The 24,029-nt window shown below is 35.0% G+C and overlaps 1 long non-coding RNA gene across 1 annotated transcript; it reads left to right on the forward strand.

Moving 5' to 3' along the window:
- Positions 1 to 19,801: 19,801 nt before the first annotated feature.
- LOC131176624 (uncharacterized) lies at positions 19,802 to 23,648 on the forward strand. Its single transcript, XR_009146611.1, has 2 exons — positions 19,802 to 20,174; positions 23,584 to 23,648. It is a non-coding gene; the product is annotated as an uncharacterized LOC131176624 (long non-coding RNA).
- The last annotated feature ends 381 nt before the right edge of the window (positions 23,649 to 24,029 follow it).

Consider the following 24,029-nt stretch of genomic DNA (forward strand, 5'->3'; position numbering starts at 1 on the left):
CCGACCACAAAATCTTCCAAACAAATGATTAAGTTGGAAATGGTATAATTAATGTAATCATATCATGGGCCTTCTATTGAGGCAATTATTTTATGAAATTTTAAATACTTGCATATGATGCTATTAATTTAAGAGATTTTCTTAAGAATAATTATTAAACATGAGATGTTGTAAATATGTAAATGGTTTGGTGGCCAATAATGGATGTGCCTGAGGACATTAAAATTATTTGCATATTTACTGGCTCAATGGGATCAACTTAACTAATGCAAGATAAGTCAATAATGGATGTGCCTGAGATTTTGAGCATTAGGGGCTAGGTAAAGGATTGAACCTCACATGAGATGTGATGGGCAAGGAGTTGCTCACTTATAGTTTATTGTAATTCCAATAATGGATGTGCCTGAGGATGACCAATAAGATTATAAGAATTCAATCATCCACTAGAAGTCTATCCAACTAGGATTTTCGTTTTCTATTTTGGAAGTGTAGGATTCGGTAAGTTAGTGGGAGGACCAATTTGACTAAAAGAATATAATCATTTTAGTTAATTACATGATAAATTTACTAATTAATCTGGTTATTTTCTGTAGTTAATTTTTTGATAATAATGAGTACACCACAACCACCACCATCCAGTATCCTTACGAGCATACTTGATCACGATAGGTTGACAGGACCTAATCTTTATGATTGGCTTAGAAATATGAAACTTGTCCTAAACCTTGAACATATAGGATATGTTCTGGACTCATAGGTTCCTGGTCCCTTACCTCCAGAGGCCATTCAAGAGGAACATGAAACTTTAGACAAGTGGAAGGAGTATGATATGAGAGCCAAGTGTTACATGCTTGCTTCTATGAGTAATGAGTTACAGAAGCAACATGAGAACATGCAATATGCAAGTGAGATCCTCATTCACCTACAAGAGTTGTATGGTGAACATAGCAGGAATGCCAGGTATGAGATATCTAGGCAGCTATTTTGCATGAGGATGTCTGATGGACAAAATGTTGGGGATCAAGTCCACAAGATGATTTGGCTGATTGAGTAGCTGGAACATCCTGACTTTCACATGGATTTTCAACTACAGATGGATTTGATCCTTCAGTCCCTTCCTGAGTCATTTGGGAATTTTGTGATAAATTTTCATATGATTAAGCAGGAATACACCTTGGTTGGTTTACTTAACTTACTGGTTATTGCCCAAAAGAATATGCCAGGCAATAAAGGAAAAGTGGTAGCTTTGATTGCATCTTCTTATGCTGGAAAGTCCAATAAAAAGAAGAGCAATAAGAAAAAGAAACCTCAAATTCCTGGTCCTTCCAAGAAGATAGCCAAACAGAAAGGGAAGACCAAAGCTGACAAAAGGCAAGGGAAAGTGTTTCCACTATCAGAAGGATGGGCACTGGAATAGGAACTGCCCAGAGTATAGCAAACAGTAGCAACTTGCGTTCTCGAGATGTGAGACTCCGAATTGGTAATGGCTCAACTGTTGAAACTTTAGCTATAGGATCTAAATCTTTTTACATGTGTAGACATGTTTTGTGTTTGAATAATATTTTGTATGTACCTGATGCTTTCAAGAACATCATTTCTATATCTAGTTTGACTAGAAATGGCTATGAATTTCAGTTCACAGATGATGTTTGCAATATTTATTTTAAAAATAAATATGTTAACTTGGGTTATATATATGATGGTCTTTATTATTTGGATAATAATGATAAGCACAAAATGAATGCAAGCAATCTAAAAGAATACAATGCCATGGTGAAAATCAACTCAAGTTCAAAATATATTTGGCACTTAAGATTAGGTCATGTTGCAGAAGATAGGATTGCAAAACTGGAGAAAATGAGGATTCTATCCTCATTGGGTTCTGAATCTACTCCAACTTGTGAATCCTACCTTTAGGGCAAAATGACTAGATCACCCTTTGTTGGACAAGGGCTAAGCGCTGAAAATATTTTGGAGCTAATACATAGTGATGTATGTGGTCCATTTAAGGAAATGGCTAGAGGTGGTTTTCATTACTTTATTACCTTTACTGATGATAAATCAAGGTTTGGGTATTTTTATTTGATGAAATACAAACATAAATCCTTTGAAAAGTTCAAAGAATTTAAATCTTAGGAAGAAAATCAAACAGGAAAAAGTATTAAAACTCTTCAATCAGATCGTGGAGGTGAATACTTAAGTATTAAAATTGATGAATACTTGAAAGAGCATGGCATTGTTTCCCAGCTGACTCCTCCAGGAACACCATAGCTGAATGGTGTAACTGAATGGAGAAATCTTGCCCTTTTAGATATGGTACGTAGTATGATGAGCTATACTGATATGCCAATTTCCTTTTGGGGATTTGTATTAGAATCAGCTTTGCATATTCTGAATAGGATTCCATCAAAATCAGTATCTTTCACATCTTATGAGATATGGCATGGAAGAAAACCAAGTCCTAAGCATGTTAAGATTTGGGGTTATCCAACTTATATCAAAAAGCTGAACACTGATAAATTGGAAACCATATTAGAAAAAGGTCGATTTGTTAGATATCCAAAAGAGAGTTTCGGATATTATTTTTATTTGCCTACATCACAAAAGGTTGTGGTAAGTGGAGATGCCACATTTCTTGAATAACAGTTTGCTCAAGAAGGAGGCAAAGGAACGCTAATAGAAATAGAATTGGAGAATTCAGACCAACCAACAGATCAGATGGATATAGATACATCTAATCAACCTACACCTATAGATGAAACATTTACAGTAATTCCTCACAGATCAACCAAGATATCTTACCCACCATATGGTTTCCTTCATGAAGATGAATAAGAGTTGTTTACTCATGAAGAAGTAGATCATGGAGATGATCTGTAACATCCCTATTTGCATAGCCTGGTACATTTTACTATTCTGGTGATCGGTGTTGGTCCAGACCATTAAGAGAATTAGAACCACGTCTAAGACACCTAGTTAAGCCCTGAACACAAATAATTAGTAATTGCCAAATAGTTAAGTATAAAGAAGAAAAACAGAACGCAAAAAGTTAAATGAGCCGGGAGTCACAGTGATGGGTGACCTTATTGGGAATGACTACGAGGTCAATCTAAACTCAAATTTCGAACCATAAAATGTGACACTGTGTGTAACATCCCCATTACACGTGTTCTGTACGTTCTGTTGCTCTAGTGGTCAAATAACTGTCCAGGCAAGTCAGGATGTCTGAAGCTACACTTTGGTGATGGTGAATAGACATATAATGATGAAATAAATAAAAAGAAAATACAAGAAAAATCAAACAAAAATGAAAGAGAGAAAATGAAGCTAAGTTAAACGAGCCGGCACCGCAGCGATGGGTGACCGCACTGGGAAGGCCGTTGCCGACCCCAAGACCGCGGGGAACCCTCTGAATCTAATTTTGAGACATAAATAAAGGTTTATTGAAATGTAATTGACACTAGAAATATCAAAGAAAAATTAGTAAATTAGTACAAATAAAAATGAAAAATCGAGAAACAGACAAAAATCGGTATTACCGAAAAATAGGGAATATAACCCGAAGTGGGGTATTTTGGTCATTTGACACCTAGTGTTGCCTTTTGACCTCAATGTCCATTAAGAATAAATGATATTGCACTTAGGAAATGTCATGAAAAAAATTAAAATGGGATACAATATGTAAATAGTAAAAGAATGGTGCTAAATGAGCAAATAAGGAAACTTTAACTAATTAAATATTAAAATGAGCTTAGTGCTCCACTAACTTGAATATTGGGACACTAAAATATGCTTTGGGACAGCAGATTGCACTCATTATCATCTTCATCTTCAACCTTTAAAGTTTTGGACGAATTGAACTTCCATGGAAGTCCACCATGGCCAAACTCCCTCCATCACCATGCACCATTGATCAAGCCCTCCTTTCTACTTAGTTCCTTCATTAAAGCTTGCCTACTCACCTTGGGGAAGATATTGGCAACAAGAAAAACAAGATTTGGTGAAGTTTGAAGGAAGCTCACAGGTGGTAAGTGTCCAAAACCTCTCCCTTACTTTAGTAAACCTTGTGTTTAGGTTAAGGTGAGTATTTTGGTGAAGAGAAATGAAAGAAATAGTAAGAAATGGACTTGTCCATTTTTGGCAGCCATGAACCTTTGTTGAGCTTGAGTTATTTTTACTTCTAATGAATGGAAATGAAGGTTGATTAATTTAAATGAAAGTTGTAGTAAGTTTGTATCTAAGTATATGCATGTAGTGTTTGAATTAAGGGTGTGAAATGGAACTTTGATGCCTTGAGCAAACTGCCATGTTTGGCAGCCCCTAATAGCATGAATTTGTGTGTGAACATGTAGTTGTTAATGAAATATGCTAAGGTTAAATTGTGGGCAGCAAGTGTAAGTGATATTGAAGTATGATTATGTTGAAGTGTATGTATAATATTGACATTGAGATGTGTTAAATTTTGGTGGAAGTGAATGTTGAATTAATGGTGAATTGTGTGCATTGAGCACTTGAATATTCTGCCCAAAATTGTTGCTGGAATTGTGTACAATATATATATGCAAGTGTTATTGATTGAATATTGAAGAAATGAGGAGGAGAAGGAATATCAAATTGGAAGTGTATGTACTTTGTGCAGGTTGTGTGTGAAGGCAGTACATAAATTAGGCCATAAGTGCCAAACTATGAACCCAATTGGTATGAAGCCAATAGGGGGTGAAACTAGACACCAAATAGGCCAACTTTCATGCAGAAATGTTGCCAAAATTCTGCCTAGAAACTGACCTTAAAAATGACCAAATCCGAATTAGCAACCTTGCAACCTAGATTTTTGACCATGTGAACAGTAATCCTTTGGATGACCATAACTCACTCAAAATAGGTCCAATTGACCTGAAATTTTGACCATATTTAGTTTAGACATATATCTACAATTCTTATGAAGACACCAAATCCCAGAAATGGCCAGAACCAAGTCAAATGGCTTGCACAAATTCGGATACAAAAACTACCGAACCAAAACTGACCTAAAATTGACCAAATTTTGCACTAAAGGTGCAATCTGTCCAGCTTTAGTAAATTGACCATATCTTGGTCTATACAACTCAGAATGACCTGAAATTTTGCCCCGCGTGCAATAAGACATAGAGCTACAATTTTGCTTCTTTGACCAGAAGCTAAAAACCAAGCGAAATAGGACTTTAAGCTAGACCAATCTAGCACACAAAAATTGAGAATTTGACATTTTGCATACAATGATGCTTGAAGCATTTTGGCAATGAATGCCAACTTGTAAAAATGGTAAATTGCACTATATTGGCAGCATATTGAGATATAAATTGTGACATATTGATGCTAGAAACAACTTATCCATATTACCTAAAAAGGTCAACATATGCATTGACTTGTGAATTATATAATAGTTAGTAAACTACAAAAATTGAAGAATTAAACAATTAATTAATAATGTGCCCTAGTTTGCCTAGTTGACTAGTATGGATAGGTTGGCATGCCAATAGGATTCTGACAGCTGTTCTATAAATGGCTTTATGCCATACTGTGTTTTTACGGCTTATTATGCCGCACTGTGACTTTAATAGCCTACGGCTATACATATTGTGTATTTATTCTTGGCTTATCGCCAGATTGACTATATGGCTTCTTAGCCACACTATTTGCACACCGAGAGACACTTTGTGACCGATGGTGTGACGGCCCGAGGTACTAGGTACCCAGTGCCAGTATATCCGTTTATCCAGTCTGGTCAGTATATAGGCTACATGGGCAGTAATTCAAGTACTATGAAATTTAAATACCTAAATCTAGTCTATTGACATACAGCACCACCAAAAATTTGTAAACACTTTATTCACTTTATTTTAGTGTATATTTCTTTATATTTGGCACCACTAAGCAAAATTGCTTAGCGCGTTGCTTTTGTGACGCGTAGGTATTGGAGATACAAATGGGAGCCAGCAGACCTACGACCGGGTGAGACATCAGATCTGCACAGGAGTCCAGAGTCATCTGCACTGCATTGCATACATGGTAGGACTTAGGATATCTTGTATTTTGTACTTTTGTTATATATTTGAAATTCAGCCCTGTATTTTATAATGTTATGAAAGCTCTAAAGTTTGTAATATTTTGTACATATTAAATGACATGGAGATTTTCTATATATATTTAAATTATTATGGACTCTATTATGGAACTGTTTAATGACTGTAAAAGTCTATTGACTTTACTGAGAAATAGAGACTGTGAAATATTTGAGATTTTGATATCATCATATTAAATTGTTTTCAACAGGTTTGGAAGGACAGTTTGTCCTAAATATAGATAGCACCTTGCCAAATTTTTATTACCAATCTTGAAACACTGATTTTATCAAAGTATGACAATAGCATCAGTATGATATGAATATTACATAAAAGACTTCTTAAAATCAAATTTAGTTCAAGAAATGAAATAATCACAGACTAGGTGTTCCGGCACGCCGTGTAGCACGCCTTGCTCGGCTATACTATAGATGGGTGAGGGGTGTTACACTGTGGTTCTTAGGACTATAGCAAACACAGTGGAACAAAGAACATCACGAAAAAGAATTGTTAAATAGGTCAAATAATTAGGTCAGGGATTCGGAAGAAATATCGAATAACTTGCAAACCGGATTGAATCAGCGTGGGGCAATTTGGTCAATTCACCCCTAGAGTTGACACCTGACCTAACTGTCCAATAAAATCGGAGAAAAGAAAATTTTGGAATCTAGAATTAAATTAAAGAACTAATGAAAAAAAAATGAAAAAGAAAATGTAAAAGAAAAAGGTTTATTTACATCATGCATGACATAAGCATGATGTAATAAAACTAATATTTAAAAATTGAAATTTTGGGGATAATTATGTATTAATAAGTTAAAAATTCAAAAGAAAAAAAAAGAATTATCTTCTTCTTCTCCAAAAAAAAAGTCCTTTCTCTCTCTCTTTTGCTTTCTCCCTCAACCACCATTAACAACCAAAGCCTTAAGCTTCCAAATACTTGATTTCCACCATAAATCTTAGTAAAAAGCCTAGAAACCTTCTACGTGCCATTGGAAGAGAAGATTTGAAGTGGAAGAAAGAGGAAAGAAGTGGAGTTTAAGAAGTTAGAAAAGCTCTAATTGAGGCAAGTGATTGAATTTGAATATTTTAGTTTAATTATTGTGTATGTTGCTGACTTAACTTGGAAATTGTGTACAATCAAATAAAAACAATTATTGAGGGACCAAACATGAAATTCATCCAGCTAGGGTTAGGGTTTGATATGAATGAGTTTGATGGTTATGAATGGTTATTTGAAGTGAATTAGGTGTGTAGATCATGCATGTACACTTTGAATACATTAAATTAAACTTTATGTGTAGTTAGGGTTTGAGCATTTTGAAGAAATTGGAGAAAATTTTGAGAATTGGCTAAATGATGTAGTTAACCTTATTTGAGTTGAGTAATGGTCAATTGTGACCATTTGTGATATGTATGAATTGTTGGAACCAAGTTCCAATTCGGATTGGTGAAGGTCAATCTACAGGCAGCTTGACCTAGGTCCATTTCAGGGATCAAAACTGAAAATTTACCAACCCAATTGGTGTGAGGCCAATTGGGTATGAAACTAGACACAAAATGGCACATTTTTCATTTAAGAATCATGCCCAGAAAGTGACCACAACTTAGTGAACAATTAGGCCAAATCCGGAATTGAGCAAACTGACCTATACAAAAATGACCAAATAAATAGTAGTTACGTAAATGACCATAACTTGGTCTAGGAAGGTCAAAATGACCTGAATTTTTAGTAGTAGAAATCTGAGACATAGCCCTACAACTTTCATGAAGAAAAAAAACCCAAATTTTGATCATAACTTGTTTGAAAATCCACCTACAGTCAATCATAAAAATTGCCAAAATCCAGAATTTGCCCAGAATTTTGGGTAACCCCAAATCAGACCAGCCATGTTCAAATGGCTCTAACTTAGGCTACAAAACTCCAAATGGAGTGATTGAAAAAGGGAAATAAAGTTAAGACAATAAGGAACAAATTCTATGAAGAAAACTTAGCCAAATTACCACAGCAACATGACCAATGGAACAGTGCAAAACAGGACACCAAAATTGAAAATTTGAAATTTGTGCCTAAAAGACTTAAGATTTGAGAAAACAACCAAAACCAACAAGTTAGGTAACCAAAATGTGGTATGTGGGTGAAATTAGAATTTCTATACCTATTAAGCATTAGAAAGTCAACAAATTGACTTGAATAGTATCATGAACAGTAACCTCGAAATACAAATTTTAATGAACGTCAAGTTTAGCATATTAAAGCTTGCTATAAGTAGATTTGAATTCATTTTTGGACTTATGATAAATTGTGATACTAAAACACTATGAAACTGTGTGTTTCAGTTGAAAAGAATACCAGGAAAGAACCCGAGGCATCGAGTCAAGGCCAAGAGGCGACTCACATAAGGTTTGTGCACAACATAGAAATTTCTGTAAATTTTCTTCTACAAATTGTTTTGAATGAATTGTGATATTAAATTGTGAATTAATTGTATTGAAATGTTTATTATGCTTTTGACTTAAATTGTTGAAAATTTACTTGTATGTGTTTGAAATGGCAATAAATATTTAATAAATTGCTAAGACAGTTTTGAAACCACAGTGTCATGACCATATATTTGAATGTCTCACTAGCATGACTAGTGGGAGAAATTAGATTCGAATTTTGATTCCTTCTCTAGCTGAAGTGTTGAAGTGTGTGCTAGTAAAAGAAGAAATTGAATGGGCACCCATATATTTGATCTAGCTAGCCTTGTGATTTCTCATAAGCCTCCGACTATTGAGATGAATATGTTTCGAATGGCATGATATAATTGTGTGTTTTTATGAAATTCGTTTTGAGACTTCCAAAATGAAATTGTTTGAATCATATTTTGCATATGTCTTTCATTTTCAGTAATGTGTTTGAATAAGTATAATTTGAATTATGTATAAATGTTATTTTAGTATGTTGTGAACCATTGAGTCATAGTGTTCAGCGATGACTGTTATTGCTGTCGCAGATATAGAGACTAAAGGAGCAGCAGAGTGAGCTGCTGAGGATATTGGAGCTACACCCCTGAGGTTCTGTCGGCTATATTTTATACCCTGATTGTAATATTTATTTTGATGTATGTAAATGTATGTACATGTATAAACTGGTCATGAGCAGTTGTATAAAGTTTGTAATAATATTAGTTTGGATTTTCTAATGTAAATTTTGGATTGATGAATTTAATTATTTTAACTTTGATGAAATATGAATGAAATTATTTAGTATTATTTTTGTTGATATTTGAATTGGATATTATTGATTTGAATTTTAGAGTTTGAGAAATGATGTTGAAGTTTGTTGTGGTAGTTGTTGAGTTGATGAAATAAATTATTGGAAGTGTTTTTACAGGTTTTTGAAGAATTGTTTTCTTAAAAATACAGATGGCACTCTGCCGAAATTTTTCTAAAATTTGCGTAAAAATAAAATGGACAAAAATTTGAACTAGTTTTTAAACTTCTATTAAATGTAAGAAAATACTAACCACTTTCAAAAAGTAAGAAAATGGTTTTAAAATCCCTTGTAGGGTACTTAATGAGTTATCAGCAGGTGAAGTTCGGTAGTTCATTAGGTATTCTACGGGATCATATTATGCCTTATAGAGGGGTAAGGTGTGACATGATCCACTTACCTATAAAGGAGCTATATCAGATATAGACTCTTCTAAATGGATTAATGCTATGAAATCCAAAATTGATTCCATGTATAAGAGTCAAGTTTGGGATCTTAATGACACACCAGAAGGTATTGTACCTATAGAGAATAAATGGGTTTTTAAGAAGAAAATTGATTCTGATGGAAATGTAGAGACCTATAAAGCAACGCTAGTAGTGAAAGGGTTTCGCCAAAGGCGACGAATCGACTATGAGGAGACTTTGTCGCCTGTTGCCATGCTTAAGTCAATTAGGATTCTATTAGCAATAGCTGCATACCATGATTATGAGATTTAGCAGATGGATGTCAAAATAGCTTTTCTCAATGGATACATTAAAGAAAACATTTTTATGGAACAACCTAGAGGTTTTGAATCCCAAGATGGTTATAAGGTATGCAAGATAAAGCATTCCATTTATGGGTTGAAACAAGCTTCGAGGAGTTGAAACATCCATTTTGATGAAGCCATTAAGTCATTTGGTTTTATAAAAAATGAGGATGAGCCATGTGCATATAAGAAGGTTAGTAATAGTGATATCACTTTCCTTGTCTTATATGTGGATGATATTTTGTTGATAGGTAATGACATAGGTATGTTGGCAATTATCAAGGTATGGTTATCAAATACATTCTCCATGAAAGACTTAGGGGAGGCAACCTATATTCTTGGGATTCGCATCTATAGAGATAGAGCAAAAAGAATAATTGGTTTATCTCAAAGTCTATACTTGGAAAAAGTGTTAAAGAGGTTTAACATGCTTGATTCCAAGAGAGGATTGTTACCAGTGAGACATGGTATCCACCTTTCTAAAGAGATGTCTCCAAAGACACTTGAAGAAAGTGATAAAATGGCCAGGATTCCATATGCTTCGACTATTGGAAGTTTGATGTATGCAATGATGTGTACTAGGCTGGATATTGCTTATGCTGTTAGTTTGACTAGCATGTTTCAATCCAATCTAGGTTTGGAACACTAGATAGCTGTCGAGAACATCCTTAAGTACTTGAGAAGAACTAAGAATTTATTCTTGATTTATGGAGGTGCTGACTTGCAATTGGATGGTTATACTGATTCTGATTTCCAATCAGATATCGATGATAGAAAGTCTACCTCTGGGTATGTGTTCATTTGTAATGGAGGTGTAGTCAGTTGGAAGAGTTCCAAATAGAGTACGACTGTTGATTCTACTACAGAGGCTGAGTACATTACTGTATCTGATGTAGCAAAAGAGGCTGTTCGGATATAAGGAACCCCGATCTCACCAGAAATCCAAACACATAGAAAGGAGCTACCACATTATCAGAGAGATAGTTGGGCGAAGCGATATAGCCATGCAGAAAATAGCATCAGCTAAAAATCCAGCTGATGCATTCACTAAGGCTATGTCATAAGCTCAATTAGACTGACATCTTGAGAAGATGGGTCTAAAATATTATAATGAATGACTCTAGTGCTAGTGGGAGATTGTTAGTAGTATGACCTAGAGGATATCATTTAGTATATATCTTGTATTTATTTTATTAATAAAAGGCAATTCCACTTTTCCATTTACATAATATATTTATGTGTAATAGAAAAGGTCCATTGATATTTTTTTAGAAATTCTATTCTTAAGTTGTTAAGAATATGAGTGACAGTATTTCTAGCACAAAGTATCATAAATTGGTTCACAATCGAGGATACTTCACACAGGACATGACTTATCCAGAAAAATTGTAATCATGTTTGTTCCCAAGGTATTTATATGAGATATAAATAAGATGGAATGGTGAGTCTCATGTCATATAACAAACATGATAGATACTTATACATGATAAATAGGCCGAACCAGTGACACTTATGACAAGCACATGGAGTTTACTCTTGTCAATGCATTGTCATAAATCATATTAGCACATATAATCTTTAGACCTGAGATAGCACAGTTATCTTGTATATAGGTAATTTGAGTTTGATACTGCTTTCATACTTGTACTGTGTATGGGTATATGGGCATGTGTTGGCTCCTACTAGTTATATATGGAGGTAGGTGTCGATCAAGATGGAATCTGTTGCCCTAAGTAAATAGGAATAAAATCCTATGTTCATTTAATTGTTCTTGATGTTTCAAATTCCTGGCCAAGACAGACAGATTTAATTAGAAAAGAGTTTCTGATGAGATAATCTTTTTAATCAAGAATTGGAATTAAAAGAGAATATAATATTCATAGCAAATGGGGTTTGACATAAACTATAACTCCAGCTCGAGTTGGGATTTCGTAACAGAGAGATTCTAGTGCATGGTAACATATGATTAAAGGTTCATTACTAATTGGATGGCCATGGCATGCTATGCTAGGTGTTAACCATGGTTTATGAGGTGCCTAAAATGATTTAGAGAAATCATTTATGGTATGAAAGAGTTCTGATGATATTAAGAGTTAATATCATATCTCATTGCCAATTAGTGATGAGCCTAGTGAGTCACACACATATACAAGTAATCACCAAGTTAAATATGATTTAATTAATTAGTTAAAGAGTTTAATTGATTAATTAAATAGGTTTGGTTTGCAATTAGATTGCAAAGTCCCTAGCATGGCTTGAAACCAAATCTAGGTTATTGGATGTATGGTATAAGTTAAATTTATATTTAAAGTATTTAAATATGAATTTAATTATGAGAAATTAATTAATAGAGATTAATTAATTTATATTTGATATAAATTGTTTGAATGAGGAAAAATAATTATTTTGAGTTGAGAACTCAAAATTACATCACAAGGGTAATTTGGTCATTTCACAGGGTAACATGTGACACCATGAGATGGTGATACATGGCACCATATAAGCTTACCATTTGTTTTCCAATCATGTAAGATGATCAAAGTCAAGATTAAACCTAGCTTTGACACTTGGCTTAATGTGATTAGGTCAATTAAAATTAAGGTGCAATCAGAAGATGACATGTGGCAAGGGTTTTAAGTGATGACCTAATTATATAATCTGATGTTATGAAAGAATAAAAAAGACAATTTGATTATTCTCTCATATGTACCACCACTTCTAAGCTTCTCTTCCTCTCTTCTTCTTCATCTCTCATCAATTCAAAGAGAGTTGCCCATATTCTCTTGAATTAAAATTGCTAGAAATTGTTTCTAGTGTCCAATATACATCTACAACCTCTCTAAAGGCAAATCCCTATTTTCTAATTGGTTGGCAAGGCTTTAGAAGCTGTTCAAGGGGCTGCCATTGGTGATCTTGGTGTGGACAAACTAGAGGGACAACATTTAGGGTCCTCGGTGCTTCTCAAAGGTACCAAACACATCTACAGTGCATCAAAAGGTTAGTGCACATGTTTTTGAATTAATCTAGGGTTCTAATGAATTAAGTTGTTAATTCTAAAATCTTAAATGGAAAATGTAGATCCAAATACATATTAAAAGTGTTTTAATATGTATTTGGAAGTGTTTTAATATGCAATTGAACATTGAAATCAATAAGTAAATAATGAAACTTGCATGATACATGAGACCCTAGAAGAAATTTTTTGTGGGAATTCAATGTTCTAATATAATAATTTTCATGTTTCCACTCCTTCAGGCACATAGATCTCTGTGGGCATTGTCACGAAATCCACAAGCAATGGAGAATTCCGGTTGTGCTGGCTGTTGAGTTATGATGGTTGAGGTTGTGGGGCAACTTGCGGTGGGGCGGCTTGTGGTGGCACTACTGCTATTCTTAGGCGCTGAGATGAGAGCTGAGGAGGTGAGGGTGAGGAGTTGCCTCCTTGCCTTGAGGAGGAGCCCATTCTTCTCGCTGGTCTCTTGGCATGTAACAGCCCGATCCTTCTCCAGTTAGTATTGTCCGCTTTGGCCCATGGGCCTCACGGATTTGTCCCTTGGGAGGTTTCATTCCCAAAGCGAAGGCTCATATATGGCCCAAATCTTTTCTTCCCATTTCCATGTGGGACATGAAGTTTTCACCCCGGTTGAACAAGCACGTCCCAACCCCATCCCCTGGTCGTGAAGCCCACCCAAATTGTCGATCCTTCTCGATTAGTATTGTCCGCTTTGGCCCATGGGCCTCACTTGGGAGGTTTCATTCCCAAAGCGAAGGCTCCCACATATATGGCCCAAATCTTTTCTTCCCATTTCCGATGTGGGACACGAAGTTTTCACCCCAGTGCGTAGCTGGTTGAACAAGCACGTCCCAACCCCATCCCTGGGTCGTGACATGGCAGGTGCCATTGGTGATTTGGGAGAGGAAAAGGCTAGGTTTTTATGAGGGAAGAGGGGATTTGAGGGATTTTTAAAGGGACGAAAGCTTGGAGAGAAAGAGTTTTTGAGCAGAAGGGAGTTTAGTGGGAGTTATGCGAATTTAAAGGGTCATTGTGACCCTTCGTTTCACACTTTTCAAGCCCTAGGTATCGCGTCTACTATAACATCCTCACATACATAGTCTGTACGTTATACTATTTTTATGACTGAGGTTGTCTAGGCAGACAGCCAGAAAAGTTTGGAATAACATTTTGGTGATAGTGAGGAGATATAAAATGATGAAATACAAGGTAAGAAAATACAAGAAAAATTAAGAGAAAATAAAAGATGTGAAGTTCAGATAGGTTAAACGAGCTGGAACCGTAGCGATCGGTGACCGCAACGGGAAGTTACGGTGGGGGCCGTTGACTACCCCTGGACCACGGGGAAATATTTTTGGAACCTAATTAAAGGTCTACTGAGGTGTAATTGACATTGGAAATGTCAAAGAAAATTTAGTAAGTCAATACAAATGAAAAAAAAAATTTAAGAAATCGACGGGCAAGGAGTTAATTAGTAGCACTGAAAAATTTGAAAAGTGACACGAAGAGGGGCATTTTGGTCATTTGACACCTAGAGTAGACTTTTGACCTAAATTTCCATTAAAAATGAGTAGTATTACATATTGAAATTTCATGGAAATAAGATGTAACACCCCTATGATCGGTAGTGCATTCTATTGTTCCGATTACCAGTGTTGTCCAGACAGCTAGGATGCCTAGAACTACACTTAAATATTGATGAGGAGACATAAAATAATGAAATACAAGAAAAGAAAATACAAGAAAAATAAAGGAAAAATAATAGCAATGAAATGTATTCAAGTTAAACGAGCCGAGAACCATAGTGATGGGTGACCGCACCGGAAAGTTGTGGCGTAGACCGTTGAATAGCCCTGGACCATAGGGAATCCTAGAAAATATTTTTAAGACTTAAATAAACATCTATTGAAGTATAAATGTCATTAGAAATATCAAAGAAAAATTAATTAATTAGTACAATGAAAGACGAGAAATCGAGAAAACGACAAAACTCGATGTTACCGAAAAATCGAGAATACAACCCGATTAGGGGCATTATGGTTATTTGACAACCCAAGATGCCTTTTGACCTAAATGTCCATTAAAAATAAATGATATTACACTTGGAAAATGTCATGAAAAATTAAAATAAGATACATTATGTAAATAGTAAAAGTGTGGTGGCCAAATTGCAAAAATTGGAAACTAAATAAATAACCATTAAAACTTTTAATAGTGCTCCACTAACTTCAGCATTTGGACACCTAAAGGGACACTTGGGAGGTGCAGAACCCATCTTTAACCTCACTTTGCAAAACCAGCCGAACCAAACCTTGGGAGAAAACTCCATGGCCGTCCACACTCCAAGCTCAAGTTCACCATGTTCTAGCCACTTTTTCCACTAGGTTCCTTCATTAACTTTGCTCCTCACCTTGCAGGGAAGAGTTGGATAGCAATTTTAAGAAGTTTAGTGAGGTTCTGATCAAGCTTCAAAAGTGGTAAGTGAGTGTTTTTAATTCTTATTTCATTAAAAGTGTAACCAAGGTTGTGGGTAGTTGATTTATGGAAGAATTTTTGAAGTTTGATGTTTTAATGGAGATGTACATTTTGGCAACCATGGAAATTTAGTATATGTAGCTTGTTTTTAGGTGTTTATGGTTATTTAAGATGTTGTTATTGATGGCAACATGGATATGTGTATAGTGGTTTGGAATTGGGTATGTAAATGGGGTATGTTCATGTGGTTAAATAGTGTAAATGGACTTTGGAAAATTCTGTGTTATAGTGTGCATATTGAGAATGGTTACAAGCTGTCCAAAATGACCAAAATATGTTGTTAAATGTGTTAATGGTAAGGTACAAACTAGAATTGGCATGAAGGAAGTAATTTGGTAAGTGTTGAATATGTAATTGGTAAGTGATGAGAAGTGTGTAGTAGGGCAGTGTGTGTTTTGGCTTAGAACCTTAAGTGTGTGACTCCAATTGGTATGAGACCAATTGGAGATGAAACTAGGTACAAAATGTGCCAACTTTCATGAAGGAAGCTTATCAAAATTCTGTAACACCCCTACGTTCGGTAATGCATTCTACTGTTCCGGTGACCATTGTTGTCCGGACAGCTAGGACACCTAGAACTACACTTCGATATGAGTGAGGAGACATTAAATAATGAAATACAAGAAAAAAAATACAAGAAAAATAAAGGAAAAATAATAGCAAAGAAATGTAACCAAGTTAAACGAGCCGAGAACCCAAGCGATGGGTGACCGCACGGGGAAGTCACGGCGTGGACCGTTGACTAGCCCTGGACCGCAGGGAACCCTGGAAAATATTTTTAGGAATTAAATAGACCCCTATTAAGGTATAAATATCATTAGAAATATTAAATAAAAATTAAATAATTAGTACAAAGAAAAGTGGGTAATCGAAAAACGGACAAAACCCGGTGTTACCGAAAAATTGGGAATGCAACCTGAACAGGGGCATTGTGGTCATTTGACACCCCGAGTTGTCTTTTGACCTAAATGTCCATCAAAAATAAATAATATTACAATTGGAAAATATAATGAAAAATTAATTTAGGGGTACCTAATGTAAATAGCAAAAATGGGGAGTTAAATGTGGGAAATTGAAACTTTTGAATAAATTAACATTAAACTTGCAATAGTGCTCCACTAACTCATTAAAGTGGACCATTTAATCTTCATCTTGGACCAGCAGATTGTCATCTTCCTCATTTCTCAAAATTCAGCCAAAAATGGAGAAGGGAAGAACTCCATTGCCGCATGGTTTTGGAGCTCCATGCAAGGGTGATCCAAGCTTCTTTCTCTCCACTTCCCTTCATTAAAGTTAATCCTCACACCATGGGTAGTAGATAGGCAACAAGAAGGTCAAGTTTTGGTGAAGTTTTGAAGAGTTTCCAAAGTGGTGATCAAACAACTTGCACAAGTTCAGGTGCAAAACCTGGCCGAACCTAAAGTGACCTAAAATGACCAATTTTGGTGCAATTTGACCAGCAATAGTAAAATGACCATAACTTGGTCTACATAACTCAGAATGACCTGAAATTTTGCCCCGCGTTCCATAAGACATAGATCTACAAGTTTGTAGTTTTGACCAAAACCCGAAAACCAAGGGAACTAGGTCGTCTGGCTAGGTCAATCTAGTATCCCGGAATCCAGCAAATTGCAAGAAAATGCAGTATACACGGAAATGAACTTGGTAAAATGTACCAACTCTAAAAGACTATCGAATGTGAGATGTTAGTAACATTAAAACCTAATTTACCTAGAATGCATCGAGGGTCGACATATTAGGTTGATTAAGCAAATAATAGCATTCAGTGAATTATTTATCAAGCATTATCGTTAGAGACAGTTTAAATGAGTACTGAAACACTTCAAATTGTGTTTCTCAGTTAGCAAAGACTTAGGGAAAGGGAAGGAAACACTGAGTCAAGACCAAGAGACAGTTATCAGAGGTTTGTGCACAACTAGTTTTTAACTGATTTTGTTATGAATATTTCATATGATTAAATGACATATTTTTCTTATGTATTATGTTTAACAAGCATTGGATTTAATTCAATGATTATTGAAATTGTTATAGTATGTATGAATTTAGCTTTGTGAAATGGTATTTTCACAAGTATTAAACATTGTTATGGATTGAATAAATTATGTTTTGGAAAATCGTGATAGAATATATTTTGAATTGTGATGGTAATTTTCATGGAAAAATGCAAATTTATGATTTAAATGGTGATGAGCATAAAAAATTATTGGATATTAGAATTGACTTTGAATCAAATTATATTGTGATTTATGCTCACTAAAAGGATTGTGATATTGTTTTATATCTCACTATAGATGCTTGACTAGGTTATTACCCGTCTCTCTCATTTGTTGAGAAAACAATGGAGTTAGTTGTGTTTTGATTACCATGGTACGTGCACAAGCTTAGATTTTCCTCTGATTTGAGGTTAGATCTAAGTTTATTTTATCGTTATGGCCCTTGCGGAAGATTCATTATTGTGATGTGTACTGTGCACGATGATTCGACCTCCCCGACCATAGGGAGTTAGATTCTGATTCGACCTCCCCGACCATAGGGAGTTAGAATCACATCGAATATGGCCCTTTCGGATTAGTCTTGCATAGTTAGTGTGATAAAGAATGATTTTTGAGATAAAGAATGATTTTTGAGATAAAGAATGATTTTTGAGATACAGCATAATTTTTGAGATACAGCATGGTTTTGAGATACAATATGGCTTTTGAGACAGAATGTTTTTGAACAGTAAAGAATTGTGATTTCAGTTATGATTTATGTATAATTGATTTTGTTGGAACTATCTTAAATGGTTAGTCATGATTTGATAAATTGAATTTCATGATCAAAGTCATTTTATACAAATGATTTACATTAATGGCAATGAATATTTTGAGTTTTGGAATTTGATGAGTATTCAGATTTCCAAATTATTTACTATAAATTTTGTCAATGTATATTGTACTATGTTTTAAATTATAGTTGTGCACCACTGAGTTCACCACTCATCAATAGCTTTGTATGCTGTCGCAGGTAAAAAGAACATGGAGCAGTGAATAAGTTTCTTTGAAGACATATTCAGATCAGCTCTAGGTATATCATAGGTATACCCATGTACATAGGTTTTGATGTATGCATGTAATAATATGTAAATTATTTGAGCATTTGTATAAAAACTCTTGTAAAATATTTTGATATGTAATTAAATGTAAATCATTGTAAATATAAAGTTGAGATTTTATTTACGTGAATAGTTTTGTATTTTAAATTTTGAGTCTTGTAATTAACGAAATGTTTCTTTATGATGAGAGCAGTTTGAAAATGAATTGATTGTTTATTGAGACTTGAATTGTGAATTGAAATAAAGTTTATTGGAGTTGTATTTGAGAAAACATATTGGGAGCATTTTCTTTTGCAGGATTGAAGAACTGTTTTCTCAAAATACAGCCGGCACTTTGCCGAAATTTTGAAAAAATTTTATAACACCAGATTTTAATCGATGATTTAAATTTCACAAAAATTGTTTTAAATCCCTTGTAGTATATCTAATGGGTTATCGGTAGGCGAAGTGTGGTAATTCATTAGGTGTACTACGGGATCATGTTACATCTTACAGGGGAGTAGGGTGTGACATGTTTTGTGGTATCAGAGCAATGGTTTTAAAGTGAATTTCGAACTGTGAATTTGAAATCTTTTGTCAGAACTACAATCGCCAATTGTTTGATACATATGGTACATTTACATCATAAATATGAACTAATGGAGAGGAATCTCCTTATGTTGGTTGTACAGGAATAGAAAATCTTGTGAAAAGATATGGAAGAGAAGAATGAGGTAATAGAACAGTCTGTAATGGAAGATGAACAAGTTGAGGCCCCAGCTCCACAAAATGTCAAAAGCCTGACTGTACTGGGCTTTACTGACAAATTACTGCACAAATGGCCCAGCAAATGGCCACTTTCTTTCAACAAATGGCTGATAATCTGTCAGCCCAAGCCCAAGTATAGACCCAACCTGCACAAGGGCAACATGAAATATAGAAGAGGGAGAACCTTATGGGTCAGAGCTCAAGCAGTAATTTAAGAAAGAGAAAAGAAATTGAGGAGCCCCGAGCTCAGGGATATAACAGAGGTGGATCATCAAGGCAGAGACCACCAAGGTCCAGTCGTCGAACAACTAGAAGTTCCTACCCTTCTCGTCAATGTGAAGCTTGTGGAAGATATCATAGTGGGATATGCTATAAGGCTATTGGAGCCTGTTATAACTGTGGAGGCACAGGACACTTTGCCAAGGACTGCACCAGTAGTCGCAGAGTTGGACCACCTCCTACTATTGCAGAAGGATCAGTTCAGAGCCCTGTCACTAGAAGTTCACAACCACCTAGCAGAGGTAGAGGCAGGGGTAGAGGTAGCCTAGCAGGCAGCCAAGGCACAGTGAAACATTCAGAGCAAGACAGTGCTCCAGCCAGAATCTATGCAATAAGACAGAGGGAAGAGGCCGAGACATCTGATGTTGTGGCTGGTACCTTCTCAACTTTTAATCAAGATGTGTTTGTGTTATTTGATCCGGGTGCTACTCATTCTTATGTGAGTGCTAGCATCATTGATTGTATTGTTGTTCCATGTACAAAAATGGACTTTGAGGTGCTAGTAACAAGTCCGCTAGGATAGGAGGTCAGGGTTAATAAAATGTATAAGGATTGTGATAATAAGTGAAATTAGTTTTGGAAGAGTTTATCGGCGAAAAGTATATTCTAACACACCATAAATTATAAAGCTAAATGGCAAGCCTACTTAATGTAAGGCAAGAGGACGTAAAAGTAAGATGCGGTAATAGAATTGTTCTAGATGAAGGCAGAGATGTTACAGTTGTTAATTGTTAATGGATATTGTAATCAGAATAAGTTTCAGGTATCGGTGAATTCGAAAAGGATAAAAGATAGGAAAGTTTGATCTATTGGGATGTATCGTAGTAACTATGCAATGTTCTTGATGTTTATACTGTAAGCTGCAGATTACAGTACTGACTTGAGATTATTGTGTAGAGCTACGTACTACCCGATAGTATACCTAGATAAGAATAGTTACCAACGGCATCTGTTTTGGTATAGTTATGCTAGGACAGAATTTAATTGTTAGAAATAAGTTTGAAAATCCGACTTAGGGATCTAAAACTCAAAGGTTAGAATATCGAAAGGTTATAGTTCAGTACAAAAGGAAGTAAGTTATAGAATATTGACAGATAAACAGAGTTATGAAAGTAAAAAAAAAAATTCGAACAATTGGTTCAAATATAACAAAGAAATGTTACGAATGTGAGGAAGACTATGGACTAGAATGGTCAGAGGACCAATGATTAGATAAATGATTCTAACATGACCTCAAGGGTCATTCAAGAAGGAACATGAATCGAAATATTAGACAGGACAATAGTAAGAGAAGATTGGTGATATATAAAAAAATTAAACGTTGTGTTAGATTGTTAAAAGTCTTATACAAATTTGAGGAAAAGAATATTATACGATCGTATAAAAAGGAAAAAAATAAACGTATGACTATTGTAAGATGACTATTGGGTAAAATTTCATGGACGAAATTTATTTTAAGGGAGGGAGAATTGTAACACCCCTATGTTCGGTAATGCATTCTACTGTTCTGATGACCAGTGTTGTCCGGACAGCTAGGATGCCTAGAACTACACTTCGATATGAGTGAGGAGATATTAAATAATGAAATACAAGAAAAGAAAATACAAAAAAACAAAGGAAAAATAATAGCAAAGAAATGTAACTAAGTTAAACGAGCCGAGAACCCAAGCGATGGGTGATCGCACGGGGAAGTCACGGCGTGGACCGTTGACTAGCCCTGGACTGCGGGGAACCCTGGAAAATATTTTTAGGAATTAAATAGACCCCTATTGAAGTATAAATATCATTAGAAATATCAAATAAAAATTAAATAATCAGTACAAAGAAAAGTGGGAAATTGAAAAACGGACAAAACCCGGTGTTACCGAAAAATCGGGAATGCAACCCGAACAGGGGCATTGTGGTCATTTGACACCCCGAGTTGTCTTTTGACCTAAATGTCCATCAAAAATAAATAATATTACACTTGGAAAATATAATGAAAAATTAATTTAGGGGTACCTAATGTAAATAGCAAAAATGGGGAATTAAATGTGGGAAATTGAAACTTTTGAATAAATTAACATTAAACTTGCAATAGTGCTCCACTAACTCAATAAAGTGGACCATTTAATCTTCATCTTGGAACAGCAGATTGTCATCTTCCTCATTTCTCACAATTCAGCAAAAAATGGAGAAGGGAAGAACTCCATTGTCGCATGGTTTTGGAGCTCCATGCAAGGGTGATCCAAGCTTCGTTCTCTCCACTTCCCTTCATTAAAGTTAATCCTCACACCATGGGCAGTAGATAGGTAGTAAGAAGATCAAGTTTTGGTGAAGTTTTGAAGAGTTTCCAAAGTCGTAAGTATGTATTTTTTATTAGTGCTTCATTAAAGTTTGTGAGGAGGTTATGGGTGTTTGATTTATGGAGAAATTTTTGAGGTTTGATGTTGAATGGGAGTGTGTACTTTTGGCAGCCATGGAAACACCTTGAAGGCAGTTTATTTGTGCTTGTAAATGGCAAATTAAATGATTGATTAAATGTATATTTTGTAGGAAATTGTTTGGGTGATGTATACTTGGTATATGTAAATGTGAAATGAAATTTAAAGCTTGGAAATTAATGGAATGTAAATGTACCATTGTGGCAGTTTGTTAACTCTTGAGGAATGCTGGAATTCATGCTTGGTTTATGAAATAATGGTGTTGAAATGTGTTGGTTGTTATGGCAGTTTGAGTGTATGTATGGTGGTGTAAAGTGGGACATGTAAATGGGCATGAATTGGTGATTGAATTGTTGTAAATTGAGTTGGACAAATTCTGCACTTGTTGGTTCACATTGAATGTAATTGTAAGCTGCCAAAATGACCTATAATATGTTATAAATTATGTTTAGGTTGTGGTACAACCAGAATTGGTTTGAAGGTTAAGTTTGGTGAGTGTTAAAAGTGATGCTTGATGTGTATGCAAGAATTTCAATAAGGCAGTTTGAGTTTTAGGCCTATAACTTTAAATGTGTGACTCCAATTGGTATGAGACCAATTGGAGGTGAAACTAGGCACAAAATGTGCCAACTTTCATGAAGAAAGCTTGCCAAAATTCTGCTTGCAAGATAGCTTGAAAAATGACCAAATCCGGATTAAGTGCAAATGAGGCCTGAAAATTGACCTTTTGGGCAGCAGTTAGTGTTTAGGACATAACTCACTCAAAACAGGTCCAATTGACCTGAAATTTTAGCCATGAATAGTTAAGACCCATATCTACAAGTCTTATGAAGACACCAAATACCAGAAATGACCATAAGCAAGTCAAACAGCTTGCACAAGTTCGGGTCCAAAAACTGGCCGAACCTAAAATGACCTAAAGTGACCTAAAATGACCAATTTTGGTGCAATTTGACCAGCAATAGTAAAATGACCATAACTTGGTCTACATAACTCAGAGTGACCTGAAATATTTCCCCGCGTTCCATAAGACATAGATCTACAAGTTTGTAGTTTTGACCAAAACCCAAAAACCGAGGGAACTAGGTCGTCTGGCTAGGTCAATCTAATATCCCGGAATCCAGCAAATTGCAAGAAAATGCAGTATACACGGAAATGAACTTGGTAAAATGTACCAACCCTAAAAGACTATCGAATGTGACATGTTAGTAACATTAAAACCTAATTTACCTAGAATGCATCAAGGGTCGACATATTAGGTTGATTAAGCAAATAATAGCATTCAATGAATTATTTATCAAGCATTATCATTAGAGACAGTTTAAATGAGTACTGAAACACTTCAAATTGTGTTTCTCAGTTAGCAAAGACTCAGGGAAAGGGAAGGAAACACTAAGTCAAGACCAAGAGACAGTTATCAGAGGTTTGTGCACAACTAGTTTTTAACTGATTTTTGTTATGAATATTTCATATGATTAAATGACATATTTTTCTTATGTATTATGTTTAACAAGCATTAGATTTAATTCAATGATTATTGAAATTGTTATAGTATGTATGAATTTAGCTTTGTGAAATGGTATTTTCACAAGTATTAAGCATTGTTATGGATTGAATAAATTATGTTTTGGAAAATCGTGATAGAACATATTTTGAATTGTGATGGTAATTTTCATGGAAAAATGCAAATTTATGATTTGAGTTGTGATGAGCATAAAAAATTATTGGATATTGGAATTGACTTTGAATCAAATTATATTGTGATTTATGCTCATTAAAAGGATTGTGATATTGTTTTATATCTCA

Source organism: Hevea brasiliensis, unplaced genomic scaffold (genome assembly GCF_030052815.1).
Source record: "Hevea brasiliensis isolate MT/VB/25A 57/8 unplaced genomic scaffold, ASM3005281v1 Scaf197, whole genome shotgun sequence".
In the NCBI taxonomy this organism is placed as follows: Eukaryota; Viridiplantae; Streptophyta; class Magnoliopsida; order Malpighiales; family Euphorbiaceae; genus Hevea; species Hevea brasiliensis.